The 25001-nt window shown below is 39.8% G+C and overlaps 1 protein-coding gene across 4 annotated transcripts in view; it reads left to right on the top strand.

Moving 5' to 3' along the window:
• LOC136676852 (ligand-dependent corepressor-like) overlaps window positions 1-25001 on the top strand; it is a 111107-nt gene that overhangs the window by 6720 nt on the left and 79386 nt on the right. Inside the window, exon 2 of one of the 4 annotated variants that reach the window (XM_066654117.1) lies at window positions 230-331. The exons of the other annotated variants lie outside the window; for them this stretch is intronic. The gene's annotated coding sequence lies outside the window, so the exon portion shown is untranslated. The remainder of the gene's footprint in view (window positions 1-229; window positions 332-25001) is intronic. 4 annotated transcript variants of the gene reach the window in all.

The following is a 25001-nucleotide window of genomic DNA, read 5'->3' as shown; positions in this document are numbered from 1 at the left end:
GTTTTAATTCCTGTGATTTCTAAAAGAGGAGGGTTCATTTAAATACTCCCGTGCACCATAGTTGAAAGGATTTGTTTCATTGAAATGCCTTCTGTTTAATTCCTGTGTTTCCTAAAACACAAGGATTCCTTTGATTATCTATTTGAGTGTTTTACGAAATGCAAATATCTATTCCTATGTCCTGTTCCCTTTATATGTGTGATTATCCATTGTTCTGTCCATGTTTAAGGACAAGACGTTGTTGCTCCAGTTTTGTGTCAGAAGAGAGACGACCCCTGCTTGCATTTGGGGTCTGGGGAATTCAGCTTGAGATGAAAATATTAATTTTTTGGTAAGCTCTTTGCTAGTGTTCCAGTCGGGCACCCACACATTTTTAACTGTGTTTTCTTTTAATGTTAATTTGTTCTTAATGACTTTAAATTAGATTAGTTTAGATTCAACTTTATTGTCATTGTGCAGAGTACAAGTACAGGGCCAATGAAATGTAGTTAGCATCTAACCAGAAGTGCAATATATAACATTATTTACATAATTTACATAAAGCGCAGTTGTGAAATGACATTATGATTATGGAAGTTAAGTAACCATATATACATATTGAAATATAAAAAATGTAAACAAAGTAACATTGTGTAGGTGATGCATTAAGTACTGAGGGATAAATTAAATACAACTTTACAGAAGGTGCAATGTAATGATTGTGAAATGTTTGTTTAAAGTGCCTGAATAGTGTTCATCCTGATAACAGCCTCAGGAAAAAAACTATTACGAAGCCTGTTAGTGCGGGAACGGAGGCTCCTGTAACGTCTGCCAGATGGTAAAAGGCTGAAAAGTCCATGATTTGGGTGGGTGACGTCCTTGACGATGTTTCTTGCCCTGCCCAGGCAGCGTTTGTGGTAGATATCCTCGATGGTGGGTAATTCGGTGCCTATAATGCGCTGTGCTGTTTTTACCACCCGCTGGAGAGCTTTGCGGTCTGCAGCACAGCAACTGCCGTACCACACAGAGATGCAGTTGGTAAGTATGCCCTCGATGGTACAGCGGTAAAAGTTCACTAGTATCCTGGGAGACAAGTGAGCTTTCTTCAGACTCAGAAGAAAATAGAGGCGCTGCTGCGCCTTTTTGATGAGGACGGAGGAGTTCAAGGACCAGGTGAGATCATTGCAAATGTGGAGACCAAGGAACTTGAAACTGGACACCTGATCCACTGCAGTTCCGTTGATGTAAATGGGGGCGTGAGTTTGGTTCCTAGTCCGTCTGAAGTCCATGATGATCTCCTTTGTTTTGAGCGTTTAGTACCAGGTTATTGTTGTGGCACCACAAGGACAGATGCTGTACTTCATCCCGGTAGGCTGTTTCATTATTATCTGTAATCAAGCCTATCACCGTGGTGTCATCTGCGAATTTGACAATGGTGTTTGATCCATAGGCAGGTACACAGTCATGGGTGAAGAGAGAGTACAGAATCGGGCTCAGAACACAACCTTGTGGAACGCCAGTGTTCAAGGTGATGGTTGATGAGTGAAGGCTGCCTAATCTAACAGATTGGGGTCTGTTAGACAGGAAGTCTAAAATCCAGTAGCAGAGTGATGTGCTGATACCCAGTTGGTTGAGTTTGGATATCAGCATAGACGGAATCACTGTGTTGAATGCAGAACTAAAATCGATGAACAGCATTCTCACGTATGAGTTCTGACAGTCCAGGTGGGTTAGTGCAGTGTGTAGTGCTGTTGAGATAGCGTCCCCGGTGAATCTGTTGCTACGATAGGCAAACTGGTGTGGGTCCAGCGTAGCAGGTAGGCAGGATTTCAAGTGGGAAAGAACTAGTATTTCAAAGCACTTGGAAATTATTGGGGTGAGTGCAACAGGTCGAAAGTCATTTAACTCTGAAGCAGTAGAGTGCTTAGGCACAGACACAATGGTGGCAGACTTAAAGATGGATGGTACAGCTGCCTGGGCAAGCGAAACATTAAACATTAAACATTAAAAATGTGAGTGACGACACCCGCAAGTTCCACAGCACAAGCTCTTAGCACACGGCCAGGTACACCATCAGGGCCAGCTGCATTTGGAACAGAGTTGGCTGGTTTATAATCAGTCAGGGTGTGAATTCCCTGCCACATACGCCGAAGGTCAGAGGAGGTAAAGTGCTCCTCAATCCGGCGTTTGTAGCAGTGCTTGGCTATAGCTATTCCTCTCCTCAGGTTAGCTCTGACCAAGCTGTATGCTTCCCTGTTTCCTGATCTGAAGGCAACATCTCTGGCTTTGAGCAGAGTGTGAACCTCTCTGTTCATCCAGGGATTCTGATTAGGGAATGTTATTATTGTCTTTTGAGATGTCACTCTGTCCACACAGTTGTTGATGTGTTTCAGGACAGAGTTAGTGTAGGTGTCCAAGTGGGTATGTGAGCCTGTGGTGGCTCGGGCAGCATACTCACTCCAGTCGGTGTGCTGGAACTGTTGCTGAAGGAAGGAGTCAGCCCCATCCATCCATATCTTTACAGTTCTGGTTGAAGGCTTAATCCTCTGCATGACTGGAGTGTATTTGGGAAGCAGGAACAAAGAAAGATGATCGGAAAGTCCAAGATGGGGGAGGGGTGTTGTTTTGTATGCATTTGCCACATTTGTATAAACTTTGTCCAAAGTTTTTTGTCCCTTTTTGGTGCAGGAGATATTCTGAAAAAATTTTGGTAGTCCGGATTTTAAATCAGAGTGGTTGAAATCTCCTGATACAATAAAAGCTCCGTCCGGGTGTGTATTTTGCAGTTTGGTGATAGAAGCACAGAGACACTCCATAGCCGAGTTAGCATTAGCGTCAGGAGGCATGTAGACTACGGCTGAAACAATACAGCTGAACTCACGGAGCAGGTAGAAGGGTCTGCATTTAATGATCAGGAACTCCAGGTCTGCAGAGCAGTGGGTTTCCACAACAACAGGGTCCGTGCACCACGCTTTGTTTATGTAGATACAGTTTCCTCCACCGCGGGTCTTGCCCGTGGTCACGCTTGACCGGTCAGCTCTGAACAGCGTTCGTCCCTCCATTTCCACCACGCTGTCCGCCACATCGTCCCTCAGCCACGTTTCCATGAAGAACATTAAATTACAGTCCCTGAGCCAGCTCTGTGTGAGGGTCCAGATTTTTAATTCATCCAGCTTACCCGGCAGCGAGTGAACATTCGCGAGAAAAACGCTAGGTAATGCCGGCCGGTGTGGGTTTAGCCTTAGCTTAGCACGTAAGCCACCGCGCTTACCTCATCTTTGTTTACGCTGGCGTCGCCGATATCTGGTCCTTCCAGTCGGCAAGATTGACTCGCTTGGTCCCGGTGTTCGGGTCATCTCTGATGGAAGCTGGCAGAAGTTGAAATGATGCGTGAATCCGGTGTTTGTGCAGTGAATGTTAATTTCCAAAAGTGTCTGTCTGTCGTAGCTGTAGTTCACAAGAGTTATTTGCGCAAGAAAACTGGAGATAGCTAAATAAATAAGTATAATATTACTAAAACTGGTAAGACGCTGAGCCTCGCGGTGTGATCGCGACGCCGTCTTGGTCTTGCCTGGTTAAATTTATATTTAAATGTTCTGTGACTGATAAATGCCATTTGTCCTCGATAGGTATTCATTTTTAATATTGCCTAACATGGATTTGAAAGCTTGTACAAAATCAATGGTTAAATAAGGCAGTAAGTCATTGCATAAAGCAATGACTCCCAAAACATCAGGCTGGAATGGTACAGGATAATTTATTTAATATGGTCAATGGTCAAATTACTATATTGTTCTATAATATCCTTTTAAAAACACAGATGTATGTTTTGCATACAAGTATACAGTTCACTCAGATGACTTACACCAAGACCACTCCCAAATGTCACCCATGATTGTGAAGCATCAGGATCCCAGGAGAAATCTCAGCCTGTTTAGGGAAAGTATAAAACCAGGGTGAAAAGAGGCTAAACAAAGTATACAAAGAGGTCACCATAATGATATGGCTACATGTGTACTTTAAGTAGAATTGCTCAGTGTTCATATGTCTCTCAGAATGCTTTATTAATGCCTGGATCAGAATACACAATATTTCACTTTGTGCACAACGTTCACTATGTCAGATTAGTGTTATATATTCATGCCGTGTCTTGGTTGGGAGACTGGCAACACTACTCATTTCACACGGCGCCCTTGACGCTCATATTCGGATCTGACACTGGAAATTTGTCAGATACGACAAAGTCATTCCAAAATTGGGCTAAATTTGTGTAGTCTGATCCCAGCATAACACAACTCTTAAAACACTCAACGGTACATTTATTATAACTCTATAATCTTTGTTTATACACTGATCTTTTTTTACTTGACAGCACTAGAAATACTAAGCTTTTATAAATTGAAATGAATAAAGAAGCGAATTATACATAATTATTCGATAATGGTATGTAATTATATTACACACATTGGTAGGTGGCTTGGCGACTCAAAAGTGTGTGTGTGTGTGTTTGTGTGTTGCCCTGTGAAGGTCAGGGTCAATTCCAGGGTGTATTCCCGCCTTGCGCCCAATGACTCCAGGTAGGCTCTGAACCCACCGCCATCCTGAACTGGATAAGCGGTTACAGAAAAACACAGTGACCATCTGTATGGGACACAACTGAGTCAGTTTTGTTCCAAGTTCTTTCTTTGAAGATCTATTTGATTACCAAATATGGTTCTTCTCTGGCTTCATGCAAAGAACATTAATTGGGACACCCAGCAAATGATCTCAGGTGAATGCCTCTTACGAACTTCCTGACTAATCACAATTGTTGTAAATTTCATGTGCGAATGCCACCGGAGACGTGGTGCTGTATGATATAAAATGTTACTCTAATACTGGAGTTGGTTCGAGTACAATACCTTAATATTATTTATAGAATTTTTTCTGTAAAGGATTTATGACTGGAATTCTAGGACCCTGTAAAAATTAGGAATATGGACCTTCATAAAATTTAGTTTTTAAGTCTTATTCCACCCAAAAATAAACGTATAGTTTAAATGCTTATTCCGCCCAAATACTAATTTATGTGACTTTATATATAGAGTGACCAGACGTCCTCTTTTCGAGACCTAAAACATGCGTTAGGTTTCTCCAAAGTCTTCCACAGTCTTCTCCATGTCCCAAATTCTTACAATGAGCCCTAATCCCTTTCTTGAAGTGCACACTTCAATGACATTTGATTACGTTGTTGTAGGTGAGCAAAAGGTGTGCGCCGGGATCAAGAACTCAGAGAAGAAATGGGACACACTTTGCACCGCTTTGTGCTTACGTCACTTTCAGCTGAACTCCACTCCACATTAGTGTTTTAATGTAGCCTCGAACAGAAATGTGTTGCCAAATTGTTAATGTAATTTATCATGTTCTTCGTATTTGGAAGCGTCTCTGTGTCACACGAGCCTTTCACTTTCTGCACTATATTTTAAAAAAGTCCCTATAACGGCACAAATACATGAACACACCTGACCGTTGTTGACTTTCTGACCAGTTAATCAAGTTACATCTGCGCAATTTTTCTGTTTAACATTAACTTTAAAAGAAAACAGGCCAACTCTCCAAATCATTAAAGCTGGAACAGTGGAGAGACTGAATTATAGCTATCACATACAGCACGTTTTATCAGCCAGACCTTATGAAATATAAGTAGTTTTACATAATGTCTGGATCCCAGCGATGCTCTGATCATTTATCAAGTTTATATTACTTCTGGTTGATAAAATGTGGGGCTTTATTTTAGGGATGTTTAAAAAACACAGTTAAAAGGTAAACTCGTCAGTTTCTGTCATGATCATGAGTTTTCTGATGTAAACAAGTCGCTTTAATACAGGGCTTCAATTTTGAAGTTTGGTATGAACAGAAAATAACAGGCTTTCAATGATAATAAACTTTCAAGAAATATGGTTACCCTACCAAATATAACTTGATCTACTTAGTTTAAAGGCTTTTTCCGCCAAATACCATTTTATCTAACTTCCCGTAATTTAAGTTGAAAGGCCTACTCCACCTAATATGCTATATACTTGCTTATAGTTTAGTTTAAAAAAATTTGAAAAATTTTACCTCATGAAAGCCTTTGTCTTTTTGAACATATGTAAACATATGAGCTTCATTTGAAATGTACTGAGAGATTGAGCTTATTTAACTAATCAAATAAAACTGAAGAAATTAATTATAAACATAAGTGGTAAAATGTCATTTTAAAAAATAACATTTATTGTGGGGGAAAAGTTAGGACACCCCACCACCACCACTATATTTTACTATTTAAAATGTCTATATTTAGAATCAGATTAGTGATCGACCGATATATCGCCCGGCCGATTTTGGGCATTTTTTATATAATCTGCATCAGCCAATATATTAGCGCAAGAGGCCGATATTTACACAATGCACACAGGCAATGCTGTTGGTAGCTCCGTCATTTTGGCTGTTAGAGCGCCCCTTGCATCCATTGTAACCTAGAAACCCAGTGTTATTTAGCCTTTTATTTAGCTCATTGGTTGGCGGCGCCTATAAAAAAAAGTCACTCGTTGTTTTATCCTTCAGTATATCTCAAGTAGTACAGGTCCAAAGTCGACAGTTAATGTACCAAATTAAAGCTTAAAGTCACTCATATTCATTGATTTAATCATTTTATATATAATCCCACTCAATAAATAAGTATTTTTGCTGTTGTTGGAAATTGTTATGAAAAAAATATTAGTGACAGTACAGATTTTCAGATTTTTCATGGTGCCATATTTGAGTCAGTGTGTACATATCATACACCAATCGAACGGGCAGACTCTAGGGATCATGAGGATAAACGCTAAAATGTAGGGCTAAGGAATTAAAGCCGAAAAAATAAGATATTCCAAACTTCAGGTTTCTTCCTCATCAATGACAAAGTTACACAAATTTAGCACAGCAGCGCATACGTTAGATAGTCCCCTTCAAAACGAGACTAGATCTGAGTCAAACCTCTCCGTCAAACTATTTGAGTAATCCTCATGTTTGTGTCAAGAGTACTGTTAGAAAATATAGTAGACATTTTCAAAAAATAATTAAAATATGATCCCCATGGCTGCTGCATAGCTTATGCTCTCAGCTTTCCAACGACATGTCAATCAAGTCTGTAGACCAATCAGGGGCAGAGTTATGGCGATGGGCACCCAAGGAAGAGCGACAAACACACAACAGAGCGCATATGTTTTCAGCGCCTAACAGACCCAGACACCGCGAGAGAGACTCAAATTTGGCAGCCACAAGCTCGACAAACAATAATCAAGTCAATAAACATGTTTCAAAGCTTGGATGTCTTTTAGAGAAAGTTGCCTTGCTCTACAGCCAATCAGAGTGCAGCTCTCGCCTTTTAACACATCCGTCATTTAAAGGAACACTGTACTCGGTGAGAAACACGGGTAAACAACAGAAATAAACTCAGTATATCAGAATAAAATGCACCATAACTAAGGGTTTTTACTGTTTGGCACCACATCAGCTGCAAATGATTAGACCATGGTTAAAGAGGACATTGGAGGAGGCTGTCTTATTTAAACCTCAGACATTAGTTTGATTTACCCTTGACTGTTGAAGTGAGTGGTGTCATCATCGCAAGAGCTCTCTGAGGCCTTCAGAAAGAAGGTTATAGATGTATATGAGTCTGGGAAGGGATGTAAAAAAAGATCTCAAAACAATTAGAAATCACCCATACCACTGTCCGGAAAATAATTTACAAGTGGACAACATTTAAACCAACTTTAAACCAGGTTAGGCCATCCTGACAAGTTCAGTCCAAGAGCAGACCATGCGTAAAGAAATCTCCAACAATCCTAAAAAGTGGTTCTTGCCACAGTTGATGTCAAGGTACAGAAATATACCATCAGAAAAAGAGTGCACAAAGACATCAGGGCAAGACTAAAGTTTGCCAGAGAGCACCTAGACAAAGACCGGGATCTCTGGAACAATGTGGCAGATTAATCCAAAGCTGAATTATTTGGGCACAGTAACAGAAGACACAGCATTTCAGCACAAGGACCCCATTTCAACTGTGAAGCACATAGGTGGAAATGGTTTGGGCCTGCTTTGCTGCACCAGGGCCTGGCAAGCTCTCCATCATAGAACCGGGTGCTTGAGGAAAATGTCCAAAAATGGAAGCTGAAGTGGACGTGGACCATGCAACATGACCATGACTCAAAGCATTCCAGTAAATTCACAAGTAATGGCTCAAAAGTAAGAAATTGAGAGTTCTGGAATGGCCAGATCAGAGCCTTGATCTTAATCCTACTGAGATGCTGTGGAGTGATATTTGCATTCAAGAAGCCCTAAAATGTCACACAGCTGAAAGAATTCTGCATGGAGGAATGGGAAAAACTCTCCCCCAGTCGATGTTGGAGACAGGTAGATGATTACAGGAAACATCTAATTGATGTCATTTCAGCCAAATGGGGAAATACCAGCTATTAGAGCATAGGGAATCCTAACTTTTTCACATGACTGATATTGCAGAAGTTGTAGTATAAATATAATATTCCAACACGTAGAGTTTAATTCATAAATGTGAGTTTGTTTAAACACTGAATGTCAGTGTGTATATTCATGATGTCTAGTTATTGCCAATATTATTATATTCTTATTTTTATGACATTATATAGCAATTAGTCAGGTTGCCTGGCAACATATTAAGATAAAAGAGGGCCTTAAACATGAAAAAAAATTGTGAAGACAACAAGAATTTGTGGTTTTCACCTGAAAATACATCCCACATAGTTAAAGTACCTCAGATTTTATTTTGTTACATATATTAATGAAGTGTGCTCTGAAGCAGGAATTAGTACGAGGCTTTAGGCAGCTTGGCTCAGTGAGGCTAAACAAGACATCGATAAGATTAGGTTTGCCTAAGACCTAAAGCTAAAATGCAAGGAAGTTTATTTAAAGTCCATAATTGACCATAACTGTATAGAAATCTTTAAAACTGTGAAAATATCATTTGATTAGATGATTTCACAATTTTAAACATTTCTATAAAATAATACTCTGATTAGGGGTGTTCAAATGTTGGTCCTCTCGAGAGTAGCATTTGACGGCACAGATCTCACGGCTGTTTACATCGCTACAAGAAGAATCTAGCTCACTATTTCCATTATGGACATTATGGCAGAGAGAGCAAGGAGTAGAAAGAGCAGCTGTACATGCTTTAATACTGGACTGAACTTACACAGTAGAGTGAACTGCAACAGTCATGATCAGAGGCATCTGCTGGGGATGTAAAAATCAGGGGCTCAGCCAGTAAATTATATTATTATTATTATTATTATTTTTTGTATAATGCATTGTTTTACTTTTTTATTTAATGGATTTACAAATGAAGTAATCATGATTTTTGCAGGTTTACGTTGAATTTTGCTAACTGAAACAAATTACTGTTAGTTGTTGTCTGTTACAGGTAATTAGCCACAAGCTGCCTTTCATTGAGCGGACAATGCATTTGATTAATGAATTGTGATTTGGAGACTTGTATTTTTAATTAACTAGCCATCATTTAACTCCAGAAACAATGGCATGAATTTACATGGTTAGTTACCATTACATTTCTTCCTGGAAATAATCAATTTTGGTGATGTGTAGACCGAGGCCCCCCTAGTCGGCCGGAGTTTATTTCCTGAATACAAGTTCACCTGTGTGGACACATTCTATCTGACAAACACACCTTCCTGCGAGTTGCATTCAGACCATTCTGTATTTATGAGGTTAGGGAGGGGCAGTTACTCCACGGCTCCCAAACTGAGAATGCATTTCTCATTGGTTGTCACTTTTATTTAGCCAATCATCTGTCGCTGTTAGCTGTTCATCATTTAGTGCTACAGCCCCACATTGTGCCCACCCACTTTGCACAGGCTCGTCCAAATATCATTTTCTGGCTTCGCAACTGGTGTAGAGGTATTCCTGCTGAAGCGCAAAGATTTCTGCTCAGAAATCAGAAAGGTGCATGCGTGTTGCTCCCTCCTTACCTTCTAGTTCTTGTTTTGACTGTTGTAGTGCCATGGGGCTGGGGTGAAATGTGTACATCCTGTTCGGGGCTCATTAAAAAAAAGTTTCAGGGCTATAGCCCAAGAAGCCCAGGCCAGGCGACACCCCTGGACATGAGTACACAAGTTGGAGTAGTAAGTAACTTGCATTGTAACTTGTGGTGTTTTTTTGTGATAGGTTTTGTTTATGAAAGTGCAAAAATCAGCCTGGCGTGCATTATGCAGGACAATATCATTCACTGTCACAATCTGCTTCTACGGGGTAGGAGAATGGGAGCCCTTCTCCCAACAACTGTTTGCCCATATTCTCCATGAGTTCTACCTGGTAAGCTGAGAGAAGGGAAGAGACATTTAATGCTTGCACTGACAGGGATGAGCCTTTTTAAACAGCTTGATGGACTTAGGCAGAGAACCTGTCCATCGTATTGGGGAGGGAGGGCTTGGGTGGTGCCAGCAGGCCCCACTGAGAGGGGTTGAGGTGTCTGGCTATGGAGGGCTCAGTAGTTGGGGCGTCTCCCATGCCCACCCCCGCAATATCTTTGACTTTGAAGTCCTGAGAGACCGTGCTTGAAATAGAGAGGGTCACTCCAGTGCAGTCTCGTGTTTGGCGGATGCTTTGAGGACCAGGAAAAGCTTTTTTCTAGGGCCAGGAGGGGGACCTAGCTTACCATGTTACATGTCTCTCTCCTGAATGGCAGGATTTATGATCCCTAAACCTAGCCAGTCAATGTTGAGACGTGCAGTCGCCCGCTCACACACCGGGCAGCCTATAAACCAGCGAGCATGGGGGGCTAGTGGATAAAACAGCTGACAACCCTAATTACCTGATGAATCATGCCCGGTGGAGGCTGATCCTTAGAGTATGTGTCCTCCAGTGGACAGTTGAATGAAGCGCCAGGAAAAAAGGTTGAGCTGTGAGAAGTAAAACGGGTTGCTAAAAGTGAATGTCAACTGGAGATATGGTGTGAAACTGGGTCCTATTTGCCTGTGGGGGTGGGCAGGGCATCCCTTGGCATTGGATGCGCCCCCCTGTCTGTCAAGCTAGACTTGGTGCAATTGGATGCTTCTATAGAAGTCAGAACGGAAGCCCCTCTCATAGATGGGTCTCGAACATGAGAAGATGAAAGAGAACATAGGTCAGAACGGAATTCCCTCCTATAGGTGGGTCTCGAACATGAGGTGATGAACATGATATAAACAAGCATACACATGAATTATTTAAAGAATTTAGGGAACCTAATTTATAAAAAGGATAATTTAGGGAAAAGTGAGGAAGGAGGGTTTCTAGAATCCTATCCATTGCAAACAGCTGTTTACTTTGAGTTGCTGAGGAAAAATTACTCGTGCTTTAGGAATGCAGTGAGATGTCAGTTTCCTTTTTCTCATTCTCCACATATGGAGTGATAGCCACTACACCTGTAGAAACAGCTGAAACAATGCCATGTTTTCTAGTCTGGTTTTATAATAAAAACATAAAAAACATGCAATGACAATGTATGTATACATTTTTTTTTTGTCAAGCTACTTTTATTTAATTGATTAAAACATTAAAATCACATAGAAAAATTATTACAAAGCATATTATTCTCTGAATACAATATTGGTACACAAGTATGTAAACAAAGTGTAGGTAAAAACTTACAAACCGGATTCCAAAAAAGTTGGGACACTAAACAAATTGTGAATAGAAACTGAATGCAATGATGTGGAGATGGCAAATGTCAATATTTTATTCGTAATAGAACATAGATGACAGATCAAAAGTTTAAACTGAATAAATGTAAAATTTTAAAGGAAAAATATGTTGATTCAAAATTTTACAGTGTAAGTCCAAGCTGGAAGACCAATTAACACTAATTAGGTCAATTGACAACATGATTGGGTATAAAAAGAGCTACTCAGAGTGTCAGTGTCTCTCTGAAGCCAAGATGCCTAGAGGGTCACCAATTCCACCATTGTTGCGCAGAAAGATAGTGCAGCTGTAGTGGAAATAGTATTCACACGTTGCGGTGGCATTTGCTCTACATAGTGGAGTCAATGATAATTATTATTTTATTAATAATTAATTATTTAATTCATTTTGCTAAGCTCAATGTTTGGGAGCCATTAACTAATATGTAGTGTCCTTACCTGTCTTAAGTTTAGCTTAGACAAGTAGGTCATCTTCACATATTATTCAGCAGAATTAGCTAGAATTAACTATTATTAATGAATTATGCTCATTGACCCGTCGTGGGTTCTTGACTCTGAAATGGAATCTGAAGTAGAAGTTATAATTCCATACAAGAAAGGTGCACACACAAACAAATAACCAAGGATTGGTTTTATCACACAACTGGTTTATCAACTGTAATATCAAATAATGAATATTAATTAGACGTTCATATAATAAAATGGATTACAGCGATATATGAGGGAACAGGAAGATTAATATGAGGGAATTTCTCTATGATAATTATTGTCCTAAGTTCTAAGAAAGGTTATTGTTTATCCCAGCAAACTTTCAGTACCAACCCATGAGCCATGAGAGACATGAGACCATGTGACCTTACGTATCCGGAGATCGATAGGGAGCTTGCCACTGACGGTGCCTTCCGGCACGACTTCCTGGAGAATTGCAGATGTGGGCCTTGTAGGTTGCAGCCGCGGGCGTTCATTTTCACCGGAGGCTTCCAAACGCAGCCGTCGGAGCTGGTGGTGTTCTGAAGGTCTCTGTGGGGATTCTTCGTCATTGCTGATCTACCACCTTGTGAGAGAGAGACATGTCCATGCAAGTCTCTCCTGGGCAGGTTTCCGCATCTCAGAAGATCATTCAGAGGGTGCGTGCAGCAGTTCTCTTCGTGGCGTTGTCGTCGTTTGGAGGGTCAGAGGTCTAAGGTTTCCTTCATGCTCTGGGTGTGGCATTGAAATTTTGCTAGGGTTAAACTATAGCTTTTCTTAATCTGTAGTTTCTATCTGGACCACGCTTTAAAGGTCCAAGACTTTTTAAGGAAGCCATGAGTCTGACGCCTGCAGAGTAATTTCCAAAACTCAGGTCATTTTACTCTTTTAGCCTTGAAAAAGCTAAAAGGGACAACACCCCAAGTGTCTGGAGGCTTGAAGTGAAGAGTTGAACATCGGAGAAAAAGGGGCAGAAGCCCAAAAAGCTCAAAAAGCTTGAAAAAGCTCAAAAGCTGGAAAAAGCTTGTGTCATTTGGCGTCACAGGTTTTTAACCAGAGTTTAGAAAACCCGCCCCGAATACCTGATTCGTCCTCAATGAGGGAGAATTGGAGCCTTTCTTGTTCCTGATTGGCTGTTTCCTGTACCTTGGGAGTGGCATCACATAGAATTTATGACACTTGACAAGACAAAGACTTGACCATCCCTGAGTGAATACTTTGTAATATTAAAGATTGTGTTAACACAAAGTAATATCGTTAAGACAAAGACAACCATGTTCTATATAATTATTAACCAACTAAACACATAGTATGTGGCTACCTTCTACATAAATTCATATAAAACAAAAATGACTTTAAATACATGTAAATTAGTTCCACCTATTTTGATTGTCAAAACAGGATTAATCCCAAACAGTTGTGCACATATGTAACTTCAAATTGTTTTAAACCAATGGGAATTAAAGTTTGTGATTGTTTTGTTTAACAATCTTTCAAAAGGTGTGAGAGAACAGTTTTAATCAAATTTGAGTCTGTTTGTCTCTCTGCCCTTTGCTGAGATTCTCCTCTTGACCCTGGGACCTTGGGTCGTAAACGTCCTGGAGTGAGGTTTTACGAGCCTGCTCTGGATGCTAATCTTACATTCCGATCTTTGTTGGAGATGTCTCTCAAAACTAGCGAAAACTTGGGTATTTAAAATCACATCTTCAGAAAGTCAAAATTTCTTATTAGAAATTAATACACATCATATCCACTACATATCCCCCCTTTCAGATCATGCTTTCTTTCTAGAAGCATTGAGCTGATAATGCAGAGATGAATGTGAACAACAAGGTCAGGAATCATTCATTCATACACTCAGGGTTGATACCTTTCTGGGATCATTTAATATGAGAATAAACCTTTATTGGACTTGATCCATTATGCTGGTATGAGTGTTCCTCTTACTTTAAAAGTGTCTGTTAACTAGGAAATATTTTTTTTATCAATTATGCATGAAGTTATTCATGCAAATACTTAAAAACATATCATTGCCTTAGTGAAAATTACTGGATAAGCAGGGTGTTCCTCTATAGTTAAGCTAACTACTAAGAACTCTGATTTAACATGACTAGTGGGCATAGGCCTGTTAGGCATTGAATGTGAGCATTATCACCTTAGATTGCTGAAGAAATAAAGAAAAATAAGTTTTCCAGAGGAAAGAACAAAATTTAAAACAGTATTGTGTGCTGACTGCGTCACCACCCTTTTGAATAGTTCGTCGTGGCTTAATGAATAAGCTGTGCGTAGTGATGGACAGCGATACACAAGTTAGAATGGAATACAATGCTTGAAGTAGAAATTAGAATTTTTAATTCTAGATTTATATACCACGGATTACTTTATCAGGTGGGCACAACGTAAGTACAGATGAAAGTTTGTTTGTTTGTTTTTTATATATATTCGGTTGTGGAAGATAACGATTAATACCATTAAAGGTCTTCTGGGTGTCTGCTGCTCTTTTATGACTTAACAAGGGTGTTGTTTTTCCCTACACGTCTCATGGTGATTTGGTGAGGTTCCATCTGGTTGTGAGGAACCCATTTGAAGTCAGCACTTTGCTGACCTTTATTCACATTCCTGAACAGAGGATGACTGGTGGGGGAAAGATTTAGGACCCTGTGTGGGTCTGACTCATGTGTCAGGAGATTGTGAGCCTGCTTCTCACCTTTCATGAACATTTGGGCCAGTTTAACTGAGTTGTACTTTTGCAACTTGTCCCGCCTTTTCAGCCTTTTCAGGTCATAACCATTTTTGCATCCCCTTTTTTCTCTTTTCCAGTCTCTGCTGGCTGACTGCAAATGCGGCTCTGAGGAGTTTTGCAAGCTGCCCTTATCTTGTTGTGTGTTGTACGTATTTTGCTGGACTATGTGATGTTTCACTTTAATTCCTTTTTGTCCTGCACTTGAGAATTGAATGGAATCAAAATCATATGGGAGGTTTTTGTGGTTACCCCGGTTTGTCAGGTCTTTTAATTTATTTCTTTCTGGAGGCCATTTGGGATCCAAATGGGTGTTAGCAAAAGGGACTGTTATTGTGTGGACAGTCATTTGTTCATCATGAGCTGAGATTCTCTGGCTCATGGCATCCTTTGTCATTGTTGGAGTGTGAAAGGTGTTAGTAGTCTCTGTAGACCTGGTGTTTAGGTGACAGGACTGAGCTTCAAGGTGATGTTAGTGTGAGATGGGCAGGGGTTTGTGAACCTGGGCCCAGATCTTCAAACACTTGAAGTCAATCAGTGGCTCAAGCCTGTTGAGCAGGTCCTTGCCAATAAGGAAGGGAATGTTTTCAATAGGAGACACATATAGAAGATGAACCAGACTTATGGGTCCTATTGTTACGAGCACTCTTGCCACAGACCTTATGCTGATACCAGTGTATGAATAAGGCAAAATTTGGAGGGAACAGTTTTGTAACTGTAATCTCCGTGGGGCATGGTCTGCTGCAGCCCACACTTCATCAAAGAGTGTGGATGACATCAGAGTGATGTCTGATGCAGTGTCCAAGAGAGCTTCTTGTACAAGCTTCTTTTCCAAGACTGTGGTCAGGTTTACTCTATGAGCACCCCCCTTTTCTGTTAAATGGCCAAGGAACTGTGGTGCAGGTGGATCACATTGAACAAGCGTGACATTAAGAGGAGTCTGATTTTCACCCCCCCTTATTAAACTGGTCAGACGTGCAAGTTTGAATTGCAGGGGTCCTTGGGACATGCTCAGTTTCACCTGAGGTGTCTGAGAAGAGGTCAGCTGTCTGACGCTCCTCTTTACACAGGTGCGAAAACACCTGTTCAGCGGATACTGGAATTTCTGTGCTAATTCCGGATACTTCAGACTCATTCGCATCATCTGAGCTTTCACACTGGTGCCAGTTCTCATCCCTGTCTTCGTTAGTCGAGTTAGGACAGGGGCTTTTGTCAGGAAGATTAATATATGAGGGAATTTCTCTTTGATAATTATTGTCCTAAGTTCTAAGGTTATTGTTTATCCCAGCAAACTTTCAGCCAAATGGGTTACCAACCCATGAGCCATGAGAGACATGAGACCATGTGACCTTACGTATCCGGAGATAGACAGGGAGCGTGCCGCTGACGGTGCCTTCCGGCATGACTTCCTGGAGAATTGCAGACGCAGGCCTTGTAGGTTGCAACCGCGGGCGTTCATTTTCTCCCGATGCTTCCAGACGCAGCCGTCGGAGCTGGTGGTGTTCTGAAGGTCTCTGTGGGGATTCTTCGTCGTTGCTGATCTGCTGCGTTGTGAGAGAGAGAGAGACATGTCTATGCAATTCTCTCCTGGGCAGGTTTCCGCATCTCAGAATATCATTCTGAGGGTGCGTGCAGCAGTCCTCTTCGTGGCGTTGTCGTCGTTTGGAGGGTCAGAGGTCTAAGGTTTCCTACATGCTCGGTGTGGCGTTGAAATTTAGCGAGGGTTAAACTATAGCTTTTCTTAATCTGTAGTTTCTATCTGGACCACGCTTTAAAGGTCCAAGACTGTTTAAGAAAGCCATGAGTCTGAACTTCTACTTCTAGAATGCATTGTCAATGAACACAATCCACCGTTGCCAGCTGAAACTCCACAGTGCAAAGAGGAAGCCATTTCTAAGCAAGCTCCACAAGCTCAGATGTTTGCAGTGGGCGAGGGCTCTTTTAAAATGGAGTGTGGCAAAATGGAAGACTGTTCTGTGGTCAGATGAGTCACGATTTGAAGTTCTTTATGGAACACCGGAACGCCATGTCATCCGGACCAGAGAGGACAAGGATACCCCAAGTTGTTATCAACGCTCCGTTCAGAAGCCTGCATCACTGATGGTATGGCTTTGCATGAGTGCTTGTGGCATGGGCAGCTTGCATGTCTGGAAAGGCATTATTAATGCAGAGAACTATGTTCAGGTTCTAGAACAACATATTCTCCTATCTGGACGTCATCTCTTTCAGGGAATACCCTGCATTTTTCAACAAGATAATGCCAGACCACATTCTGCAGCAATCACAACATCATGGCTATGTAGGAGAAGGATCCGGGTACTGAAATGGCCAGCCTGCAGTCCAGATCTTTCACGTATAGAGAACATTTGGCGCATCATAAAGAGGAAGGTGCGACAAATAAGGCCCAAGACGATTGAACAGTTAGAGGCCTGTATTAGACATGAATGGGAGAGCATTCCTATTTCTAAACTTGAGAAACTGGTCTCCTCTGTTCCCAAACGTCTGTTGAGTGTTGTAAGAAGAAGGGGGGATGCCACACAGTGGTAAAAAATGGCCTTGTCCCAACTTTTTTGGGATTTCTTGACGCCATGACATTTTAAACAACATATTTTTCCCTTAAAATGATACATTCTCTCAGTTTAAACTTTTGATCTGTGTTTTGTGTTCTATTCTGGATATAATATTAGATGTTGGCACCTCCACATCATTGCGTTCAGTTTTTATTCACAATTTGTTTAGTGTCCCAACTTTTTTGGAATACGGTTAGTATTTACAATTTAATGGCTGCTTTGTTAAACTGAATTTCAGCATTAAAAAGTTCATGCAAACATAGTTAATTTCTAAATAGTTTGTATATATTGCAGATGGTCATATTCCTTCCCTACTTCTCTTTGTATTCACTAGAATTAAAAAAAAAACTCATGTTAGTAGAGTGTGCTTAATATTCATGGTCATGCCTAATGTAATTATTATACTGCCTAGATAAAGGGTTACACAATTTCTTGTGTTATTGAATCCATACAAGGACACATTTATTAACAAACAACATATAAGAGCAAGTTTGTCCAGAATAATATTTTATATTTTAACTGTTTATTTATGGAGGACAAACATACATCAGTAAATAAATGCACCAATAAATCATGAAATAAACAAAGTAATAGATATTACTTAGTTTCTATATTTATTATTTTATCTTTTCTTTGTATATTTATATTTCCACATTTATATCATACATTTGGAATTTAAATAAGTAATTTAATTGTACATTACTAGTGTGTATGTGCATTAGTAATATCTACAGTTTATTTATTAATTAAATTATTGAATGCACAATGAAAGCGAAGACTGGCAAAAGAAACTTCAAATGAAAACTAGAGGGTGAAATTTCAAGAACGTGAATTTGGCTTGTCACGTATTGCTAGCATCGTTGCCCCATTAGCTTATATGCTGCTTAATAGTTATGAGTAAAAATGTATAAAACCTTTAAAATATCACCAGCTTAAAGAGACTGCCAATATACTTTGACTGACACCTTGCTAAAACTTCCAGTTTAAAATAAATCCCATTTAAATTATTTAATCCCCATTTATTTGATTTCCACCTCAAAAAAATGACCACTTCAAATAACCCTTAAAACGACCGCTAAAACATTTTGATTGCCACCCTTAAAAACATTCCACCTTAAGAAACCCACAATTTCATTAAGACATCCACCTTGAAAACAACAACGGTATTTGGATTTCCACCTTAAAGATGACCTTTAAAATCTTAAAGAATGCCTATGTATTCCCCTCCCCCTCCCCCTCTCTTTCTCTCTCATACACGCAAGCAGACACACAGCCAAATCCAGAATTCAATTCATTTCTAGGGGGTCCACCCTCCAAACAAATGCTTATAGCTTAAAACTTTTTCTTGCTCATTTTATAAACCAAAAATATGACAAGGACACTCTGGGGATTGATATGGTGTAAAAAAAAAAAAAAAAAACCTCCCTAGTGTATTTTGTTTTCAAATTTGCAGGTGCTAGAAAGGGGAAATTTCTCTACTAATGTAGAAACTAAATTAAACTAAATTTTTAAATGTCTCTAGCTGAAAGGCTGAAAGTGTAATGAGGTTATGGGGAAATGTTTGGCTGACAATGGAGTAGTTAAATGGGTTCAGAGATATTAATTTCAGTGCATTCTTATGGGAGTGTACACACCCTCCAAACAAATGCTTATAACTTGGAAAATATATTCAAAATGGCTTAACTGAATATAGTGTTACGACAATGACACTGGGGTTCAATTTGGTGTAAAAAATTAGTATTTTGGGCAAGAATTGCTTGCGTCATGACGAGTTAATCACAAATTTTTGAAACTGCGTGCTGAGCCGCTCTGAAAATACATTCAACTCTATGGAATCCGAAACCCTCCCTAGTGCCAAACAAATATTCATAACTCAGGAACTGTATTTTCAAATGACCTCAAATGTACAGGTGCTGGAAAGGGGAAATTTCTCTACCATTTAAATTTTAAATGAAGTCTCTAGATGAAAGTATAAGGAAGTTATGGGGAAATGTTCAGCTAAAAAGTGAAAAAAGGCTTTCTGGGCAGAGGAGCTAGAGTGTGATGACGTCACGAACTCTAGCCATTCCCCATTGAAGATTATAAATGTTATTTTGGACTGTTCTCAAAGTAATTAAAATTTAAAAATATTCAAAAGGTCCAAAATACACCCCCCACACACGTGCTCGTTCCGGGAGCTTTGCAAAACCAGTCGAGTGAAGTTCAAAGCAAATCAAAGTATTTATTGGATCCAAGAGAACTAATACATGAAAAGAGTCTAATGGCCTCCCCAGTAGAGTTCTGAGGTCTTCTCCCATCTGACTCCACAGTTATACCCCAGATGACGTATAGCCTGGTGGTGAGGCGTTTCTAGCTGATTAACGTATATTAATATGCATAATAAGACATGTTAGTACTCAACTTTCTCGCGTGCAAGTTTCCCATGCACCTGTGACCCCAAAACACTCATCATGCCCTTCTGACAAGTACCTTTTCCTTTCCCAAGCCTCCTTTTCTGTCACCAAAATTTAGAGGAGTCACTAATGCACTTCAGGTCAAAATGGCCCTAAAGTTCAGCTGTCCTAGCTAACACTTGTAATTTATATGTGTTTCCTAAAAGCTTGGTAAAAGCCTAAGTGCAGATCTGTTCAATGTTAGAAGTCTAAGAATTTAGAAAGGTGTAAATACTGAGTCAACATGCCAGTTAGTGTGCAGATTCTAAACTGTTTAAATGCATGGTTAAATACTGGTTAATCATTCATATGAGTACATATAAGATACAAGATTTCACACAATTATAAATGCTTAATTTTAACTAATCATTTAAGGATATTTGTCCACTAACACAAAGTAATAAAATTATTTTCTACAACACCATTCAAGTGAATGGAGGGATAAAAACGGGACGGATGAGTGTGAGAAGTCCAATGTGATGAGTCTTGGTGTGCCCAGGTCTGACATCTCATGGCTGTAGCTTCAAAATTGACAACAAAAGGTTGAAATTTCAGCCAATGCATTCCTATGGGAAAAATTCCCACTTTGGAAGCTTGTATTCCGGAATCCGTAAGTCGGATCACTCCAAAAAGCACAAGCAACCCGAGTTGGCATAGGATCTATGACCATTTGAAGTTTCGCGGCTGTAGAATGAAAACCCTAGGAGGAGTAGCATTTTACATTTTGTGCGTAGAATAATAATAAGAACTAGAGGGGGAAAGTTCGTGAACGAACTTTGAATTTGGCTTGTCACGTATTACTAATATCGTTGCCACATTATCTTATATGCTGGTTAATAGCTATGACGTTAAAATTTATAGAAACTGTCACATAAGAATAAATACCACATTAAAAAAGATTCCCATTACATTTTGCAGAACACCTTGAAAAATTCCACCTTAAAAAAACAGCCTTTATATTTAGACTTCCACATTAAGTAGATGACTTTGGCAAATAAATGGTCACCTTAAAAAGACCCTACCATCTTAAAAAGACTTTCATTAGACTACTTTGTTCAATAAACTGCTGCTGGAATTTTAAATTCCACCTTAAGAATCAATCCACATTTATCTGTGACTTCCTTAAGTGAGTGAGATATGCTGTTATTCCTGTATGAAAATTAACCATGTATCAATTGATTTGGTGCAGGAACTGTGTAGATTGAGCAAGAATTGTTGGTGTTATGGCAGTGTAAAAACACAAAAACATTTTAAAGAAAAGTGTGGGTACCCAGTCAAGAAATATACTGATGTCTATGGGGGCCTGGGACACTCTCTACTGCGGAACAAACACTCAGAACTCAAAATCTGTACCGTGAAATGATTTCATATTTATAGGTGTTAGAAAGGTGAAAGAAAAAAAATTCCACCTTAAAAAAATTCCTATTTAAATTAGACCTCCACATTAAATAAATGACCACTTCAAATAACTCTTAAAACCTTAAAAAGACCACCAATACATTTTGATTGCCACCTTAAAAAATTCCACCTTAAGAAACCCTGGATAATTAAGACGTCTCCCTTAAAAATGACCTTTAAAGTGTTAGAGACTGGCTGTGTCCTCTGCCCCTCCCCCCTCTGTCTGTCTCTCACACGCACGCTCACAGAACACAACTGACAGACTCAGGATTCAATGAATTTCGACCGGTGGGGCACCCTCCAAAAAACCTCAAATATCTCAAAAACTTTTCCAGGTCCAAAAATGAACGAAACATACCGTAGCGACAAGGAGAGTCTGGTGCTCGAGATGGTGTAAAAATCTTTGCACTTTGAGCGAGAATTGATGGTGTAATGACGAGTTAAATACGGTCAAAGTTTTGAAAATCTGCGTGCCGACCCGCTCTTAAAATACATTGAGTTCTATGGGAGGAAACCCTCCCAAGTGTCAAACAAAAATTAATAACTCAAAAACGGTATTCTCAAATGGTCTGATACAAGTTTGAGAAAGGGGAAATTTCTCTAGCATTTAAAATTTAAATGAAGTCTGTAGGTGAACGTATAAGGAAGTTATGGTGAAATGTTCGGCAGAAAATTGAAAAAGAAAAAAAAATCATTTCAATGGGTTCCTATGGGAGCGTACCCACCCTCCGAACAAATGCTTATAGCTCGGAAATATTTCCCCACATCACTTAACCGTATATACCGTTGCAACATGGAGAGTCTGGGGATCAATATGGTATAAAAAATATGCAGATTAAGTAAGAATTGAGCATGTTATGACGAGTTAAAAACAGGAGAAAAATTTAGAAACCGCACTCTGAGCCGCTCTAAAAATACATTGAACTCTATGGGAGCCAAAACCCTCCCTAGTGCCAAACAAAAATTCATACCTCAAAAACCGTATTATCAAATATTCTCATATTAACATGTGCTAGAAAGTGGAAATTTCCCTACCATTTAAAATTGGAATGGAGTCTCTAGGTGAAAGTATAAGGAAGTTATGGGGAAATGTTCGGCTGAAAACTGAAAAAAAGGCTTTCCTGGCCAGAGCCAGAGTGACGATGATGTCACGCACTCTAACCATCTCCCATTCAAGTGAATGGAGGGATATTGAAGGAGTGATTAAACAGAACGGATGAGTGTGAGAGGTCTGATGTTCGACGTGGTGGGTCTCGGTGGACCCAGGTCCGACCGTCTGAAATCCCGTGTCCGTAGCTTCAAAATTGACCGAGTTAGAGCAGGTTGAAATTTTGGCCAATGCAATCCTATGGGAAAAATTCCCACTTTGGAAGCTCGTATTCCGGAATCCGTAAGTCGGATCGCTCCAAAAAGCACAAGCAACCCGAGTTGGCATAGGATCTATGACCGTGTGAAGTTTCACAGTTGTAGCATGAAAACCCTAGGAGGAGTAGCATTTTACATTTTGCGAATAGAATAATAATAATAAGAATAATAAGATTTCGAAGAACAATAATTTGGCTTTGACAAGCCAAATTAATAATAAGATTTCGAAGAACAGTAATTTGGCTTTGACAAGCCAAATTAATAATAGGATTTCGTAGAACAGTAATTTGGCTTTGACAAGCTAAATTAATAATAATAAGATTTCGAAGAACAGTAATTTGGCTTTGACAAGCCAAATTAATAAGATTTCGAAGAACAGTATTAATAATAATAATAATAATAAGATTTCGAAGAACAGTAATTTGGCTTTGACAAGCCAAATTAATAATAAGATTTCGAAGAACAATAATTTGGCTTTGACAAGCCAAATTAACTAGAGGGGGAAAGTTCGTGAACGAACTTTGAATTTGGCTTGTCACGTATTACTAATATCGTTGCCACATTAGCTTATATGCTGCTTAATGGCTATGACGTTAAAATTTATAGAAACTGTCACATAAGAATAAATACCACATTACAAAAGATTCCCGTTACATTTTGCAGAACACCTTGAAAAATTCCACCTTAAAAAAAACAGCCTTTATATTTAGACTTCCACATTAAGTAGATGACTTTGGCAAATAAATGGTCACCTTAAAAATCAAATCAAATTTATTTATATAGCGCTTTTCACAACTGATGTTGTCACAAAGCAGCTTCACAGAATTCCAGTAAGACTAAGATTTGACATGAAATGTAAAAACAAATGTAAAACCCTCAAGTGAGCAAGCCAGGGGCGACAGTGGCAAGGAAAAACTCCCCCAGCTGAGGAAGAAACCTTGGGAGGAACCAAGGCTCACAAGGGGTGACCCATCCTCCTCTGGTCAATCTACTGGTGATGATAGTTAGTAGTCCATGAGAACTTCAGTGTAGGGACAGCTTCAAGGCACTTGGTGGTTGCTGGAGCGTGGGCAGCTGGTCTGAAGCGTGGAGGAGGATCTCGACAGTCATCCATCAGTGTCCAGACAGACAGGTGGGCAGTCGTTTACTCGGAAAGATGTAAAGGGATGGAATTAGTTTTGAACTGTTTTGTGTTTGTAAAGTAGAAAATATGAACATATCCAGAGTGTGGCTAATGACTCCGGCAGATCTGACTATGACAGCATTAACTAAAAGGAGAGAACCAGGAGGACACACAGACACGGGAGCATCCTGAAACACTGGCATCCCTCCGCTCCACCGTCAACAAACCTGAGTGATCGCGAGAAGCGGCGGGACGACAGCACCAGCGTCTCAGTATACTATAATTCCCTGTGTCCATGGACCCCCCGGATCTGCCGCCTTTATCTATGGGGGAGCATTAGCTACCAAATGATAAACTAAACACCTACATTTAGCCTACATTTGAAGATTGCGACTGTGTCTGAGTCCCGAACATTTTCTGGAAGATCATTCCAGAGTTGGGGGGCTTTATAAGAAAAGGCTCTTCCCCCAGCTGAGGCCTTCTGAATTCTGGGAACAATTAAAAATCCAGTATTCTGTGATCTGAGTGAACGTGGAGGCTCATAATAGGAAATTGTATCTTGAGGATATTCAGGAGCAAGCCCATGTAGAGCTTTATATGTTAATAACAAAATTTTGTAGTCAATGCGGAATTTAACAGGCAGCCAATGAAGTGATGATAAAACTGGGCTGATATGTTCAAATTTTCTAGTTTTAGTGAGGACCCTAGCTGCAGCATTTTGAAGTTTTCTTAAATTGCTGCTGGTGCATCCTGACAGTAGTGCGTTACAGTAGTCAAGCCTTGAAGTAATAAAGGCATGTACTAATGTTTCTGCGTCCTGGAGGGATAAGGCATTTCTAATCTTAGCAATATTGCGAAGATGTAAAAAAGCTGTCCTAGTGATACTACCTATGTGTTGATCAAATGATAAATCCGGGTCAATTATGACACCAAGATTTTTTGCTGCTGAACCAGGTTTAACTGGAAAGTTAGCTAGATTTAAAATTAAGTCTGATAATTTATTTCTTGTCACTTTTGGACCCAAAAGCAGGACCTCTGTTTTGTTGCTGTTTAGAAGGAGGAAGTTACGCAACATCCAGCCTTTCACGTCTTTCACACAGTCCTCTATTTTCTTTAATCTGTGTTTGTCATCGGGCTTGGCTGAAATATACAATTGTGTGTCGTCTGCGTAACAGTGAAAGTTAATGT

This window comes from Hoplias malabaricus, chromosome X2 (assembly GCF_029633855.1).
Source record: "Hoplias malabaricus isolate fHopMal1 chromosome X2, fHopMal1.hap1, whole genome shotgun sequence".
NCBI lineage: Eukaryota > Metazoa > Chordata > Actinopteri > Characiformes > Erythrinidae > Hoplias > Hoplias malabaricus.
This window is presented reverse-complemented; position numbering and strand designations above follow the sequence as displayed.